The sequence below is a fragment of the Lithobates pipiens genome, unplaced genomic scaffold (genome assembly GCF_037356315.1).
Source record: "Lithobates pipiens isolate NorthernLeopardFrog02 unplaced genomic scaffold, aLitPip1_a1.2 Scaffold_8, whole genome shotgun sequence".
Lineage (NCBI taxonomy): Eukaryota > Metazoa > Chordata > Amphibia > Anura > Ranidae > Lithobates > Lithobates pipiens.
In genome coordinates, this window is record NW_027507903.1 from 349,266,398 (window position 1) to 349,283,554 (window position 17,157).

A 17,157-nucleotide genomic window follows, 5' to 3' on the forward strand; every position below is an offset into this window, starting at 1 on the left:
AACAGAGGGACAAGAGCACAGCGGGGTAGGAGCGTCTGGCCAGATGCAGCAGCGGATGCTGATGAGGTGGAGATCCTCCAGATGCAGGAACCTCAGCAGCAGATGGCAGCCGATGATGGTTGGCAAGCTGACTGTGGCGGCTGGGTGGACAGTCCACGGAACTTGAGAGGCAGTAGCAGGTTCAGGAAGGTCTCTGAGCAGGAGAACAAACAGGACCGACAGGCAAGCAGGAACCAGCAGGGGAGAGGCAAGAAGAAACGTCAACAAGCAGAGGTTCAGCAATGGTAATCAGCCCGAGATAAGGTCAAACAAGCCGAGGTCGGGGCAGGAGAGAGCAGCGGAGTCAGACAGGAGCTGGGTCGGGTAATCAGGTAAACTTTAGGCACAAAAACGGGTTGCTTCAGGTACTAGCTTCAGACGAACAGCACAGAACATCTGCAGCTGTACCTTTAAAAAGGGCCACTGGCGCAAATCGCGCTAGCACGCACGGCGCCCGGCGGCGCGCGTGCACGCGCCAACCCGCGGCGCGAGTGCGCATGCGCGATTTGCGCCAGTGGGTCCATGGAATATTTTAAATTTTGCCACTAGTTGCGGGAAACTTATTTTTCTTTTTTCCGCACAAAGTTGTCACTAAATGATATATTGTTCAAACATGGCATGGCTATATGTGGAATTACACCCCAAAATACATTCTGCTGCTTCTCTTGTGTACAGGGATACCACATGTGTGAGACTTTTTGGGAGCCTAGCCACATACAGGACCCCAAAAAACAAGCACCGCCTTCAAAAATTGTTATTTTACTCCTCCAATGTATCACAGTTACATTGGCCCTGAAACGTCCAGATAGCACAAAACCCTCCCAAATGACCCCATTTTGGAAAGTAAACCCAAGGTATTTGCTAGGAGGCATAGTAAGTATTTTGCAGATCTAATTTATTTTTGAAAATGAAGAAAGAATTGAATTTTCTTTTTTCTTTTTTCAATTTTCAAAACTTTGTGACAAAAACACAACATGCCTCTCAGCAGATAGCGTTGGATGTCTACTTTCCAAAATGGGGTCATGGGGGGGGGGGGGGGGTTTGTCATATCTACCCATTTCATGGCCTCCAAACTGATAAGCAGTCAGGAGTGAAATCAAAAATGTACGCCCTTAACCTGAAGGAGGTGATTGGTTTTCAGGGTAATTTTACATATAACTTTGCCATATTTGAACAATATATCATTTAGTGACAATGTTGTGTAAGAAATAAAAAAAAATTGTAATTAGACTAATTGTAAATAAATTGACTCAACATGACTCTCAGCAAATAGCTTGAAGTGTCTTCTTTACAAAATTGGGTCATTTTGGGTGAGTTTTGTGCTATCTTGTCATTTCATGTTCTCCGAAACTGTGATAGGTAGTGAGGAAGTTAATCACCAATTTACACCCTTAGAAAGCCTGAAGGCGGTGCTTGGTTTTCAGGGTCCTGTACATGGCTAGGCTCTCAAAAAGACTCAGGAGAAGCAGCAGAATGTATTTTGGGGTGCAATTTCACATATGCCCATGGCATGTTTGAGCAATAGATCATTTAGTGACAACTTTGTGCAAACATTTTTTTTTTAATTTTTCCGCAACTTGTGGCAAAATATAAAATATTCCATGGACTCAACATGCCTATCAGCAAATAGCTTGGGGTGTCTACTTTCCAAAATTTGGTCATTTGGGAAAACTGTGATACTGTGATAGGTAGTGAGGAGTGAAATCAAAAATGTACTCCCTAATGCTGCATACACGTGACCGGACTTTTCGATGGACTAGGTCTGACGGTCTTCCCGACGGACTTTCGACGGAGTTCAGACGGACTTTCCAAATGAACAGACTTGGCCACACACAAGCACATCAAGGTCCGACAGATTCGACCGTGATGACGTACGACCGGACTAGAATAAGGAAGTTCATAGCCAGTAGCCAATAACTGCCCTAGCGTCAGTTTTCGTCCGTCGGACTAGCATACAGATGAACGGATTTTTCGACCGGACTCGAGTCTGTTGGAAAGATTTGAAACATGTTTTATTTGTAGGTCTGTCTGACTTTTGGGAACAAAAAGTCTGCTGGAGCCCACACACGATCGAATTGTCCAACGGATTCCGGTCCGCCGGACCTAGCCTGCCAGAAAATCCGATTGTGTGTACGCAGCATTAGAAATCCTGAAGACGGTGCTTGGTTTTCGGGGTCCTGTACACGGCTAGGCTCTCAAAAAGTCTCACATATGAGGTATCCCCATACTCAGGGTAAGCAGCAGAATGTACTTTGGGGTGTAATTCCACATATAACCATGGCATGTGTGAGCAATATATAATTTAGTGCCAACTTTGTGTAATTTTTTTATTTTTACTTTTCAATCACTTGTGACAAAAAAATAAAATATTCAATGTGCTCAACATGCCTCTCAGCAATTTACTTGGGGTGTCTACTTTCCAAAATGGGGTTATTTGGGGGGGGGGACTGTACTGCCCAGCCATTTTAGCACCGCAAGAAATGAGATAGGCAGTCATAAACTAAAAGCTGCGTAAATTCCAAAAAATGTACCCTAGTTTTTAGACGTTATAACTTTTGCGCAAACCAACAAATATACGCTTATTGATTTTTTTTTTTTTACCAAAGACATGTGCCTGAATACATTTTGGCCTGAATGTATGATTAAAATTGCGCTTATTAAAAAAATGTTATAACATAAACTAGAAAATATATATTTTTTTCTAAATGTTCAGTCTTTTTCTGTTTATATTGCAAAAAATAAAAATCAAAGAGACAATCAAATACCATCGAAAGAAAACTCTATTTGTGGGGGAAAAAAGAAGCAAATTTTGTTTGGGTACAACATTGCATGACTGCACAATTACCATTATACCAAATTGTAAAAAGTGCTCCGGTCACTGAGCTGCCAAATACTCCGGGGCTGAAGTGGTTAACAACCAGCTATTTCCTCACACAGAAGTCAAATCGGCCGATCGTTTTTTTGACCGATCCAAACTTGAATTGTTCTAAAAAGTTGGAATTCGCTAGAAAACAAATAATCAAAACAAATTTTAAACGTATTTCAACGAAAATCATTACTATCTCATTCAGAGGTTCAGATATATCCAAATCTCCAAAAAAAACAAAATTTGTCCAAATTTGCATTCAGGCTGAAACCAATTGGGCTAGATGTCTAACAAATGAGATGTAGGCTGGGCTAGAGCTAGCATAAGGCACCCAAGGAAGCTGCCCGAGGGCGCCAGGAGAGGAAGGAGTGAAAGCCAGGGGCTCAGTCCCTAAGAAATGCTTATTCTAGCACTGACGGCCTGCCCTGCTCACACCTGTACCCAGCACACTGACAAGTGGCGCACCATAGCCCCAGCTGGGCACTGTTAACGTCAGCTGCTCAAGTCCCAGCCCTACCTCCTGTACTCCTCCTCCTTTGCCAGATGCAGGGCAGAGAACCCTCATCTAGAAGATGCTGCCACCTCTCCCTTCCGCCGTTGAGGCTGGATCCTGAAAAAACTAAAATTCCTCCTCCTGCCTGGGCGGTAGCAGAGAGGTAGTCATGAATGCTTCCAGTTCAGCACACAGAGAATATCATTACTGAATTGGAGGGCATGAGAGATGAAGGGAGCCTGAGGAGGCCTGGCACCAAGGGGGGGAGCCAAGGGGGAGGGGCTGAGGAGACCGGGGGGAGCATGGGGCTGTGGAGATAAGGGGGAGGAGCTGAGGAGAGAAGGAAGAGGGGCCAATGCCAGCGGAGGGTCCAGGAGGATTGCAAGTGGCGCTGGTACCAGCACAGATGAAGAGTTGTCTCTCCTATCTCTTTGGAAGGCAGGGCAAGCAAGCTTCTTCTAGCTTGATGGATCAGTGTCTAGCTGGCTGTGTATATTATTGTATCAGCCCTGCCCCTGTGCCATGCCTGCAGTCTCTGAACATTCTGTGCATCATGCCCGCAGTCTCTGACCATTCTGTGCACCCTGCCCGCAGTCTCTGACCATTCTGTGAACCATGTCTGCAGTCTCTGACCATTCTGTGCGCCATGTCCGCAGTCTCTGACCATTCTGTGTGCCATTACCTGCAGTCTCTGACCATTCTGTGTGCCGTGCCCGCAGTCTGACCATTCTGTGTGCCATGCTTGCAGTCTCTGGCCATTCTGTGTACTATGCCTGCAGTCTCTGGCCATTCTGTGCACCATTACCTGCAGTCTCTGTTTATTCTGTGTGCCATGCCCGCAATCTGACCATTCTGTGCACTAAGCCGGCAGTCTCTGAACATTCTGTGCGCCATGCCCGCAGTCTCTGACCATTCTGTGCGCCATGCCCGTAGTCTCTGACCATTCTGTGTGCCATGACCGCATCCTCTGACCATTCTGTGTGCCATGGCCGCAGCCTCTGACCATTCTGTGCCATGGCCGCAGCATCTGACCATTCTGTGCACCATGCCTGCAGCCTCTGACCATTCTGTGTGCCATGCCCACAGAAGCAGTCCCTGACCATTCTGTGCACCATACCCGCAGTCTCTGACCATTCTGTGCGCCATGCCCGTAGTCTCTGACCATTCTGTGTGCCATGACCGCATCCTCTGACCATTCTGTGTGCCATGGCCGCAGCCTCTGACCATTCTGTGCCATGGCCGCAGCATCTGACCATTCTGTGCACCATGCCTGCAGCCTCTGACCATTCTGTGGCCATGCCCACAGAAGCAGTCTCTGACCATTCTGTGCACCATGCCCGCAGTTTCTGACCATTCACCATTCATGGTGGGGGGCACCAAAATGCACCATCATGGTAGTAGTAGTAGACAAAAAAGTAGACAAAAAATCAATGCACCGGCCCTGGATGTAGGCAGGCCTTTTCCCGCCTACATCCAGGGCCAGTGCAAGGATTTTTTTTAACGTCCCATATTTCTATCATATTCCAGAAATACATAGTTATCATCAACATCCATCATGCCACCCAGTTATCACCATTATGGCTTACTTTATATTGGAGGTTCTATTGGTTAAGTCAGTCATAATGGTGATAATTGGGTGGCATGGTGGATGTTGAGGATAACTATGTCTTTTTGGACCATGATAAAAATATGGAATGTTAAAAAATCTTTGATAAGGAAGGGCCACTCGGCCTCATTGTATGTTTCCATAATCATGTTATGTAGTTCATTTAAAGTCAAATGAGAACGCAATCTTTTTTTTGTTCTTTTACTTTTCTTATAATACAGCGATTTACTGCTTATGATCTTTTGCACTTAACTGTTCCTTCCTTCCTTTCTCTGAAGGTAGAAGTACACACCCTATGATATGTAGATTACAATATTTATGTTAGTTTGATTACTTTGGTGCAATAATTAATAACTTTAATCTAAAACAATATAAATCATGCATTAACTCATAAGTATTAAGACAGCTACATATTAGTAAACACGATTAGGTGAAACAGCTGTCACTATTACATTGTGTAATAACAACTCACTACTCAGCATAAGCAAGCAAAGCTAGAAGATTCTGTTGTATCTGCTGCAGAAAGAAAAGTGAAAGCAACTTGCTCATAAAGATTCATTGCTGCCATTTATAAAACCAGCAGTTGAAAAAGAGGTGCAAGCGAGTAACATGCCAGCGTTGTAGGGCATTTCAAATGGATTATTCCCCTTGATTGGATATCATACCAATGGAGTGGATTATAAATTGGGACTGAGCACTAAGGATGGACAAAAGACAACCAAGGTGAAGGTAATAGTTCACTAAGGAACCATCTTATAGCATTGCCTTTATTTTAGTAAGATATTACAATTAGCATATATATATATATATATATATATATATATATATATATATATGTTTGCATTTAAAGACTATATGATATTTTATACTGTTTATTTATTAAAAATATTTAATTTGGGCTAGGTTTTTGCAGTGCACATAATTGTCACTATAAAAGCTATAGTGTAATATACAGTAACATGCTTTGCCTGATGAATAAAACATACTTATTTATTAGATAAATACTTTATATGTTATAAAACTCTATATTTTGCAGAACGTTATTTTTACATGTAAGAGAGATTAAGTAAACAAGATTGAGGGTACACAGTCACTTTCACTTTTACTCTTATAGCTGTTAACAATCTTCTATCAAGCCTACACTTCTTTATTATTCTTATTTTGATTGAACCAAAAAGCCGAATTCTTTATTTGAACTGTGCTAAATACACAAATGCCGCTGGAATGCTTTTAGACTAATGTATTTGTACAGTCAGAGTTTGTGTTTGTTAATAGAAAGATAACGTAAATGCAGCAATGTCCACACCTTTAGCCTGGATCTCTATGATTTGGAATCTTTTTTGTTCATGTATCTATGCAGTTACTGTATATGTGGATGACAGTAAATATTCGTTTCTGGAGCAAGTTGAAACTTAGAAAAAAAAAAAAACATTTAATGTTCTACTCTTTTTTTTTTACAAATCTCATTTATATAGTGCAATGCTTGGTAAATAAGAAAAATAGGCTGGCTAAACGTAGGCTGGAAACCTCAAGTTTTCAGGAAAACATCAAAGACCCAGGGGTGTTTATTGCAATCACTAGATACTTGAACCACTGAAGATTTACCCTATACTTGATGATTGGTAACAAAGAGTTTCCAGCATGTCTGGCCAATCTTGGGGGCTTTTATTACTTCTAGATGCTCATTATCCAACGATCACCATCAATATTTCAACCACTGGCAGAGCTAAAACACAGAAAATTCTGAACAGTATGCAATATCAGGGTTAAGAGTGAAATAAAGAGTAGGCTTTAAAGTAACAGCTACCATTTGCATCAGCATTCCAGTTGACATGACACTATCGGAAAGGCCATTACGCTACAATATTTGGTAATATAACGGGAACAGATAAGTGTAAGTATAGTTTCCTCCATGCTAAAAGACCAGTAAGCTTGTATACAAGACATACTAATACCAAAGCAGTGCAGAATCTTAAATTCTTGGAGTTTACTCATATCCCCCACTTATGTTCGTTTTCTAACAATCTCACTTTTTTTGACTAAGCAAAAGCTGGAATTTAGGCAGAAGGATGGTAGAAATGGGTAATAAGAAGCTAAAAATGGGTAGAAAAAAATTAGGAGATAGTAATGACACATGTTTGGAATGTTATGATATGTGAAAGACTTTCTGTTACTTGATCATTATTGGAAAACACGCAGAACAACATGATGGAAGGGACATCTAAGAATTACAAGACATTCTCGTTTTTTTTCTAATTTTGAATTTTATAATCTAAAAGTGGATGGGATCTACTTTATATTAATAACTGTAACTGTTCATGTCAATTTTCCAAAAAATCTGGCTTATATTTATAGTTTGAAGATATTTATATTGATGGGGATGTCCATATGTGGCCATTACATATGCATATAGGAAACCTGCTTAGAAAGGCTGGAAAACAGTTTGCATGATTAGATGGTCTTATATCAGCAATCATTTAAACAGGCCATACATGGATCATTATTTTTGCAGCAGGGAGTGGCCAAATGTTGATCCATGTATGGGCGGGGAGGTTGTACAGAAGTCAATCTAACAATTGACTTCTGTACAACCACCCTGTCAGGTTTTCCCTGCCTAATCAGCACCGCAAGCTATAGCCAGCAGTGCTAATCAGTGAAGTCTTCCTGGTGTCAGAATACAAAGGCTCAGTGGGAAGAATTCCCCTATCCACATCAATGTGTGGATGGGGGAATCATGTAGTTTTCTTTTTAGTCAATTCCCATTTTTGCTTAGCTTTAGCAAAGTTCCTAACTGTACTGTCTTAAAAGTAGACATGTGCACTGACAAAAAATGTGTTAATTTTCGTTTCATTCTGTTTTTGCTTTTTTTATGAATTTCTGAATTTTGGAATTTCCGAATTTTCAAATTTTGGATTTCCGAATTTCCGAAATTAAAAAATAAAAAAATTTGAAAATCCAAAAATTCAAAAATCTGTAAAATTTGAAATAATAACTAAGTATTAAATTATAGGTATTGGAATTTCCTTCCAAATTTGGCTGTTTGTGACCGTAACAAATACAAATTTATCTGAAGTTACGAATTATCCGAAATAACAAATGCCACATCTAAACAAATAGAATGGAACAAATTTATAATAAAAAGGTTTTCATTATTATTATTATTTATTATTATTAGATCGTTATGTTCCATTCGATTAGATACGGTATTCGTTATTTCAGATAATTCATAACTTCAGATAAATGCGTACTAGTTACGTTCACAAACAGCCAAATTTGAAAGGAAATTCTAATACCTATAATTTAATAGTTAGTTATTATTTCGAATTTTACAGATTTTCTTTCTTTTTTTAGATTTTCGAGTTTCCGAATTTTCGAATTACAAAAAAATTAAAGTTCGAAATTCAGAAATTCATATTTTGGAAATTCGAAAATCTGAAATTTGGAAATTCGTATTTCGGAAATATGAATTTCGGAAATTCAAAATTCGAAAATTTGGAAATTTCGGAATTAACGAATTTGTCAAAATTTGTTAAAAAAACGAATTCGGAACTAAACGAATTTCACATGTCTATTTGCAGTAATCAAAAGTAGGCACAGCAGACAAATATTGTAAAAATATGAAAGTCAAATAAAAATGTATTTTAGATAATTGTGCAAATAAAACTCAAAATGTGTATTCATTAAAAAGATAAACTAAAATTACCTATAGTTTCCACACCGGGAATCGCACCTTAAGAGGGACCGGTTTTTCTTTAATGACTGTTAAGAGATATTCCACAAGAAGACACCCAACAGCTGCCCAGATCCACATGAACCAGGAGAACTATAGGACAGTGAGAGAATGACTGCCATATTAACAGTGCAGTGATTGCATGATCCCATGCTGTAAATAGGCAATGGTATTGATTTACTAAATGAAAATAGGCTGTTCATTTTGCAAGGGGATCTGCCTCAGAGCTTAGTGAATGAGATGAAGCTCTGCTGGCCTACATCATCCAATCATGTGCAAGCAAAAATGCTGTTTTTTATTTTGCTTGCACATGATTGGGTATTCTTTGCAAGGTTTTATTGCAACTGTGACCAGGCTATAAGCATTCCAATATCTGAATATTCTTAACAAGCACTAAATTAGATTTACATCAAGACCTCAGTTACCTCTATAGCGGCAGTCACTGTTAAGTAATTTAACCTCAAAATTAACAGCAGCAAACACTTTTACATTCATTTCAGCAGCTTAGCTCATCCTGTTCCCCCTCCCCAACAGCCTTACAGCCTTCCAACCTCTAATTTATACACTAAGCAGCTGTATAGGAAGCAGAGTGGGCTGATATCCAACATGCAGAACTTCTCTAGTACATACGTAGTTTAACCAAAACAATTTTAGCTTAGATCTAACTACTCAAAATATTATGTCATACATTGTATAAGGCCCCTTTCACACAGACGATCTGTTCAGGTCCGCCTGTCAGTTTTTCAGGCTTACCTGAATGGATGCTCCATAGAGGTCTATGGAGCATCGGATGTCAGCGGTGACAAGTCTGCTGACATCCGACCCGCTCCGATCCAAAAAAGTGTGACGGAGGAAAAAGCTATTTTTCCATCTGTCATCGGATCGGGTGACAATGGACACTGTGGTCCGTCGTCACCCGATCTCCCATAGGGGAGAGCAGCGCTGTGACAGGTCCGTCCCTGCGCAGTGTGCAGAGACAGACCTGTCATCTTCCTGCTCAGCGGAGATCGCTCTGGCAATCCCCGCTGAGCAAGCGGATATCCACGGGGTGGATTAGCACTGATCCGCCCCATGTGAAAGGACCCTAAGAGAGGATAAAACCAACTTAGACCAGGTTAATATAAGATGACCTCAGATTTAAAAAAAAGGTCTTAATCAAGTGTATAGTTTTTAAATAAAAATGTAAAAAAATAAATCATTTATTATAGACTCTAAAATCTTATACTACATATTGGAAGTATTTACAATTGGTATAATGATAACCAAGGAAATAAAAGTTCTGCTACCAGAACTATATAAAGAGCAAATTGAAAGAGAGGAGAGAGAATAGGGGAAAAAGTAGAAGAGAGAAAGAAGATAAATTAAAAAGTAATCTTAGGTAGGTGAAAAAATAGATAGGGAAGAAAGAAATGAGAGGTAGTGGGGTCCCTGGGGTAGTACATGGTAATAAACATATACCATGAATGCAGAGAATGGAATTATAAATCGAGATTACCAAGGTCTTAGTAGGGAAGCATCAAAATTCGGAAGGGAAAAAGTGAGTCACCCAGTGATTCCATATATTCTCAAAGTTGGATATTTTATCTAGAGTTATAGCCTCTGTTTTGGCAGGGATCATTGCTTGAGTGACTCTATTTTTAGTTTCAGCAATTAGTAAGGACGGGGATTTCCAAGCTTTGGCAATTATTTGTTTTTTGGCTGTAGTGATCTGGCCGGTTTTAAGTTTAAAAGTGATATTGTAGGATCAGGATTGATAAGGATTTCAAACAGTGTTGAAATCATAAGAAATACATCTTTCCATATTTTTTTTGCTACAGGGCAGTCCCACCAAGTATGAAGATGTAATCCAATGGGAAATCATTTGGAGCATATTTCGCAATTCTGACAGGGACCAAATACCACTGTTTGAGTACTTTTAATTTGGCTCTAAGCCAGCTATGTTTGGTGAGGACTTAGTTGTGATCAAAATCTTATCCCAATCGGCTGCTTCCAACCAAAACCCAAGATCCATCTCCCACTTAGCCACATATGATGGTGGTTCTGAGTTGGGTTTAGTAATAAGATGAGTGTAAAGAATTGAAATAAGTCCCTTAGAGTGTGGGTCACATTTACATATATTTTCAAAGCACGTTAATTTATCCAAATTAATTCTTCCTTGTATAGGCATGAAAAAAATGTAATCTGAAGATATCGAAAGAGCTCTGTATTAGGAAGTTTGTGACTTTCACAAAAGTCAGGGAAAGTTTTGAATGAAGTAGAGGATGCTAGTTCACAGAGTTGAGTTAAATTAGTGGAGGTCCATGCTTTAAACAATTTAGGGGAAGACCGAACAGTATAGAAAAGTGGATTTTTAAGAAATGATAAAAGAGGTATGTATATGGGGAGATTGTAGTCTATTTACTAATTGAAACTTATCCCAAATGGCTAAAGTATGTTTAGTTATAGGATTATTGCGTTTTTAACGGTTGGAGGAATTAGACCATACAAGGTTGGTTATTGAAAGTGGGTTGCAATCTATTGATCCAATCCAGAGCAACCTAAAGCGGAATTTGATGTTTTCTGTGATATTTAGGGATATGAGCTAATTGAGCTGCATGGTAATAGGTGGTAAAATTAGGAAAACTTAGTCCCCTTTGGGCTCTGGAAGCCCCAAACGAAAGTTAATACATTATGCTGTAGTATTCTGAGAAAGTATGCTGGAACAGGGATAGGTAAAACTCGAAAAAGATAAAGAATTTTGGGCAGTATAGCCATCTTTATTACGTTAATTTTACCTATCCAAGATAATGGTAGAGAGGACCATTGTGTCAGAAGATTAGATATTTGATGAAAAATTGGAGGATAATTGGCAGTGAAAATGTCAGAAAGTTAGGGTGTGAGAGTTATCCCTAGGTAAAGAAGGAGTGCAGTGGACCATGAGAAAGGGAGGGATGTTGCGCTTGTTGTAAAATATGAGGAGGTAAAGGTATATTTAAGTTTATAGATTTTTGAGAGTTAAAATTTAGACCAGATACGTGGGCAAAGTGATCAAGTTTTCTTATAAGATTAGGAGCAGAAATACGAGGGGATGACATAAAGATTAAGACATCATCAGCAAATAGGCAAAGTTTATGTTGGTGACCAGCTAAATCTAAACCTTTAATAGAGGGGTCAGTATGGATTGAGTGAGCAAGGGGTTCAGAAAGTAGGGCAAATAACTGTGGGGAAAGTGGGCATCCCTGACGCGTACACCTCCAGATGTCAAATAGGTTTTATTAATATCCAGAATATTTAACATAAGCTTTGTGATTTTTGTATAATGAGGAGACCCAGCTAATAAAATGAGGACCAAATCCCCAACACTGCAGGACAAAATGTAGGTAATGCCACAAAACTGTATCAAATGCTTTTTTGATATCTAAAGATAAGATGGGTATTTGTCATTTGTATTTAGCTGTTGATTTAGTAAAGTATTCTTGTATACATTATCTGCTGCTTGGCGATGTGGGATAAAGCCGACCTGGTCTTTATTTATTAACCACTTGTCGCCCACCCTATAACAAAATGACGGTGGCAATGGTTACCGTATATACTCGAGTATAGGTCGATCCGAATATAAGCCGAGGCCCCTAATTTACCACAAAAAAATGGGAAAACGTATTGACTCGTGTATAAGCCGAGGGTGAGACATGCCTGTCCATCCCTGTGTCCATCCCTGTGTCCAGCCTACCTGTGTCCTGTGCCTCTTTGTCCTTCTGCAGCCTGTGTCCTTCTGCAGCGATCTGCATGTAAAAACATACGGCGGCCATGCCAGGATCGCCGCACCTCTTCTCCTCGTCTGTGACAGACGGCGGCCATTCCACTGTTCAAAAGCCGCGCCTCCGTCTGTGATAGGCGGAACACTCAATTTCCCAGCAGTCAGTGTTCCGCCTATCACGGACATCCTCTCATCCTCGTCCGTAGTATGAGGATGAGCGGATGTCCGTGATAGGCAGACCACTGACTGCTGGGAAATTGAGTGTTCCGCCTATCACAGACAGGGAGGCGCGGCTTTTGAATAGTGGAATGGCCGCCGTCTGTCTGCACGACACGCTGATCGGGTAGGCAGACGGCGGTGACTCGAGTATAAGCCGAGGGGGGCACTTTCAGCCTAAAAAAAGGGGCTGAAAATCTCGGCTTATACTCGAGTATATACGGTAATTAGCTATTAACAACTATACTGTAAGGTGAGTATATATACCTACAGGTAACCCTAGGGAAAAAATATATTAAAATAAGAAACTGTATAGTTTGCATAGCAACCATAGGATTGCCACTAATGAAGAAGGAAAATAGTGATATTGATAAACAGGATCATTAAATATAAAACAATAGAAGTACTTCAATTTAAAAAATAACTAGATTTTACTCTAAGATAAATATAAGTAAATAAGGTTATAATCAAGACATCAGGTATCTCATTGGATTGGGGGGGGGGGGGGGGAGAAATGAGGTAAATAGTTAAAACATAAAATATGTTTATCTGAGGTTATGGGGGTTAAAAGTTAAATTAATAGAACAGTATTATTTTAAATAAGTTTAGTTAGATTATACTGAAGGTGGTAAATTACTTAGTGACCAAAGAAAGGCAAAGCCTTAAGATTGAATATGCTTCAAGATAAGGAGTGAAAGTCATTCAGCCTATTGTGTCTACAGGATCTATATCAGGAGAATTGAATCGACTTCTCTTAGCCCTTGTACACATGGTCGGACATTCCGACAACCAAATCCATCGGATTTTGTCTGTCGGATTTTGTCCAACGGATTTTGCCCGAAACTGTTGCATACACACAGTCAGACAAAGTTGTCGGAAAATCCGATCGTTCAGAACGTGATGACGTTATTTTGTTACGACGGGACTACGTTCAGGCTAGTAGCCAATAGCTTTGATGTAGGAATTTGATCTGAGCATGCGTGGCACTTTGTCCGATCGGAATTTTCTACATGATTGGAGTATGTCCGATCGGAGCATTTTGTCGGAAAATTTTACCAACAAGTTGGAAAACTTGGTCCGTCGGATACTCCGATGGAAACAGTCTGATGGAGACCACACACAGTCGGAATATCCGACAAAACGGTCCGATCGGACACATTCCGACCGTGTGTACAAGGGCTTAGAGGAATTATGTCGGCCTCTATCTTTTTCAGATTTGGAGGATTCTTGAGAGGAGCTGGATGTTGTGCATCGATGAAGGCTAGTTAAAGATCTTTCGATAAGATGTAGTTCTTTCTAGTTCATCTGAGGATCTATGTTTGACACCTTGATAGGTAAAGCGGATAGAAAATGGAAATCCCCATTGATAAGAATGAGGGTAAGGGTTTCAGTGCACATTGTTTAGCCACAGTAATTGGGGAAAGGTCAGCAAAAAGCTGATAAGGATGATCTTGAAAGATGAGGGAATATTTTCCTCTAGCTGCAGCCAAGAATTGTTCTTTGGTGCGATAGAAGCAGAATTTCGCAATAATATCACACTGCGTGGTGTTAAAGCTCTGTGAATCCTATCCATCTCCAAACGATCGATCGGGATTGACGGTAGTAGTTCTTGGTCTCAGGTTTTCCTCATATTTGAAGAAGTGATCGATTCGCTCTATTTTCAAAGTCCTCTAAGCATGTTTGCAGAATAAGGTTTTCTTCCTTAACCACTTCAATACCAGGCACTTAAACACCTTCCTGCCCAGACCAATTTTGAGCTTTCAGCGCTGTCGCACTTTGAATGACAATTGCGCGGTCATGCTACATTGTACCCAAATGACATTTTTATAGTTTTTTTTCCCACAAATAGAGCTTTCTTTTGGTGGTATTTGATCACCTCTGGGGTTTTTATTTTTTGCTAAACAAATAAAAAAATACCGAAAATTTTGAAAAAAAAAATGTTTTTTTTTTGTTTCAGTTTCAAAACTTTGCAAATAAGTAAGTTTTCTCCTTCACTGATGGGCACTGATGGGGTTACACTGATGGGCAATGATAAGGCGGCACTGATGGGCACCGATGAGGTTGCACCAATGAAGTGGCACTGATGAGGTGGCATTGATGGACACTGATAGGGTGGCACTGATGGGCGACACGGATGGGCACTGATAGGTGGCACAAATTGGCACGGATTGGCATGGATGGGCATGGATAGGTGGCACAGGTGGGCATGGGTTAGGCGGCACAGGTGGGCATGGGTATGCAGCACAGGTGGGCATGGGTAGGCGGCACAGGTGGGCATGGGTAGGCACTGATAGGCGGCACAGATGGGAACTGGTAGGCGGCATTGTATTATAATATTTTGTACTAATGGATGCCAATCAGTGCCAATCAATAATGCATGCCAATCAGTGATGCCCATTGTGGGCACTGATTGGCATCCATTATGGGCACTGATTGGCATCCATTGTGGCACTGACTGGAATCCCTGGTGGTCTAGGGTGGCATACCTTGTCCTTGGCATCCCTGGTGGTCTGGTGGCATCCCTGGTGGTCCAGTGTGGGCATCCTCGGGGGGGCTGTGCTGATAATCAATCAGCACAGACCCCCCTGTCAGAGGAGCAGCCGATCGGCTCTCCTCTACTCGCGTCTGACAGACGCGAGTGAGGAAAAGCCGATCACCGGCTTTTCCTATTTACACTGTGATCAGCCGTGATTGGACACGGCTGATCACGTGGTAAAGAGTCTCCGTCGGAGACTCTTTACCGAGATCGTAGTTGCCGGGTGTCAGACTGACACCCCGCAACAACGATCGCCGCGATGCGCGCCCCCGGGGGCGCGCATCGGCTCATAATCCTGATCACGTCATATGACGTCCGGTCAGGATTATGCAACCACTTTGCCGCCGTCTATTTGCTATAGGGCGGGCGGCAAGTGGTTAAGAGTCTCTAATTCATTATCATGGGACAGTACAGTTTCCATGTCATCCACTCTGATTTCTAGGTCAGAAGTGCAATGGCCTAACGCACAGATTTCTTTTGTGAGACTTTCAGTTATATAGTCTAAGGTCAGCTTAAAGGCTTTCTGTAACATTTTTTCTATTTGTGGCAAAATATTTGGATGTAGGGAATCTGTTTGTTTTTCGTGTGAGGCGGCGCTGTATTTAGTCAGAGTTATTATAGGCATCCTGAGGTAAATGCAGTTGATTAGCAGCACGAGATGTGCCTGTGTGTGAGGAAGGAGGCTGTGCCATTTTACTGTGTATCCTTGGCACTCTTTCATTTATTTTTATCTTGGGTGGCACCAAAGACCATTTTATTTATCACAGGGTCACTGAGGAGGCTTATGGTAAGATTATTTTCAGTTTACCATACCTTGTGTCTTTATCAGCCAAGGAGTCCCGAGAGATGGGGAACTTCAGCTGGACATGCCTGTTGCCCGCGACTCCGCCTCTTCCCCTCATAAAATCCTGTTTTAAAGGCTAAGTTCACCTTTCCAGCTAGAATTTTATTTTTCATAATAAATAGAAGCTTTTCCTTATATCTTTTCTGACTCTGATTCTGTCTCTCCCTTACCTTCACAATTAAAAAAAAAATGCATTCTGAGACCTGACTTCCTGTAACATCATGTGATCATTCAGGAAACTTCATATCCCATCATGCACTGCCTTGCTGCATCAAAGAATAGGGCATGTTTTACTCCTCTGGACCCTCATCACTATACCACCTCTTTTTTATTTCCACCCACTTTCCTAATTCTTGCATTAGGGTGTCCATACATAGTACAATCTGATTGTATAGTCTCTTTTAGATGTAGTACAAGGGCCTGCCTGAGTTGATACAAGTTGAATAGACTGTTCAGGTTGGTAATCCTATTACCTAGTTTTGGTAAATCAGAGATTGTACAATCAAATTGCATAGTGTATAGCCAGCTTTATACAAGTACATGGGAGGGAGTGGATGGAGACATTCAGCTTTCATTATTCTTGTGTAAACACAACAATTTCACTTTCCTAGTGGGAGTGCATGTTTTTGGTGCTTTTTTCCAAGAAATAGCATGGCATAATAGCTCACGGGACATGTGTGCATTTGTCAAGTTTTTTTCCACATGACAAAATGCATGTTGGCTTTCACGTTTCAGGTGCTGTTAACAATTATTGGCACCGAAAGCGTGACAAGTTTATTTTAAGTGTATAAAGGTGGCAATACACTATGCAATCTCCTTTATATATACCAAAACTATATAAAAGGATGACACAACTATATATCCAATCACTCTATATCCAATCACCTTAAAGAGGAAGTAAACTCTCCCACTCTGATGCTTCTTTTCATTTAGTCCATTATAATAAGTCATTATCAGACTATAGCCACTGTAATCCAGCCCAAATCGCATATTACTTACCATTTAAAGAAACTTTAAAAAACTTGTTTCCAGGGGTTAGGCAGCACCATCTTAAGTAGTGTTTTCTGAGTCCACAGTGGAGTGTATTTCTG

At 40.7% G+C, this 17,157-nt stretch overlaps 1 long non-coding RNA gene across 4 annotated transcripts in view; it reads left to right on the plus strand.

Annotated features, from left to right (window-relative positions):
• Positions 1 to 5,540: 5,540 nt before the first annotated feature.
• The window catches only part of LOC143963619 (uncharacterized), a 463,825-nt gene continuing 452,208 nt past the window's right edge, over positions 5,541 to 17,157 (plus strand). For 3 of the 4 annotated variants that reach the window (XR_013271009.1, XR_013271011.1, XR_013271010.1), the window contains exon 1: positions 5,541 to 5,733. This is a non-coding gene — a long non-coding RNA (uncharacterized LOC143963619). The remainder of the gene's footprint in view (positions 5,734 to 17,157) is intronic. The other variant, XR_013271012.1, reaches the window with a different exon arrangement.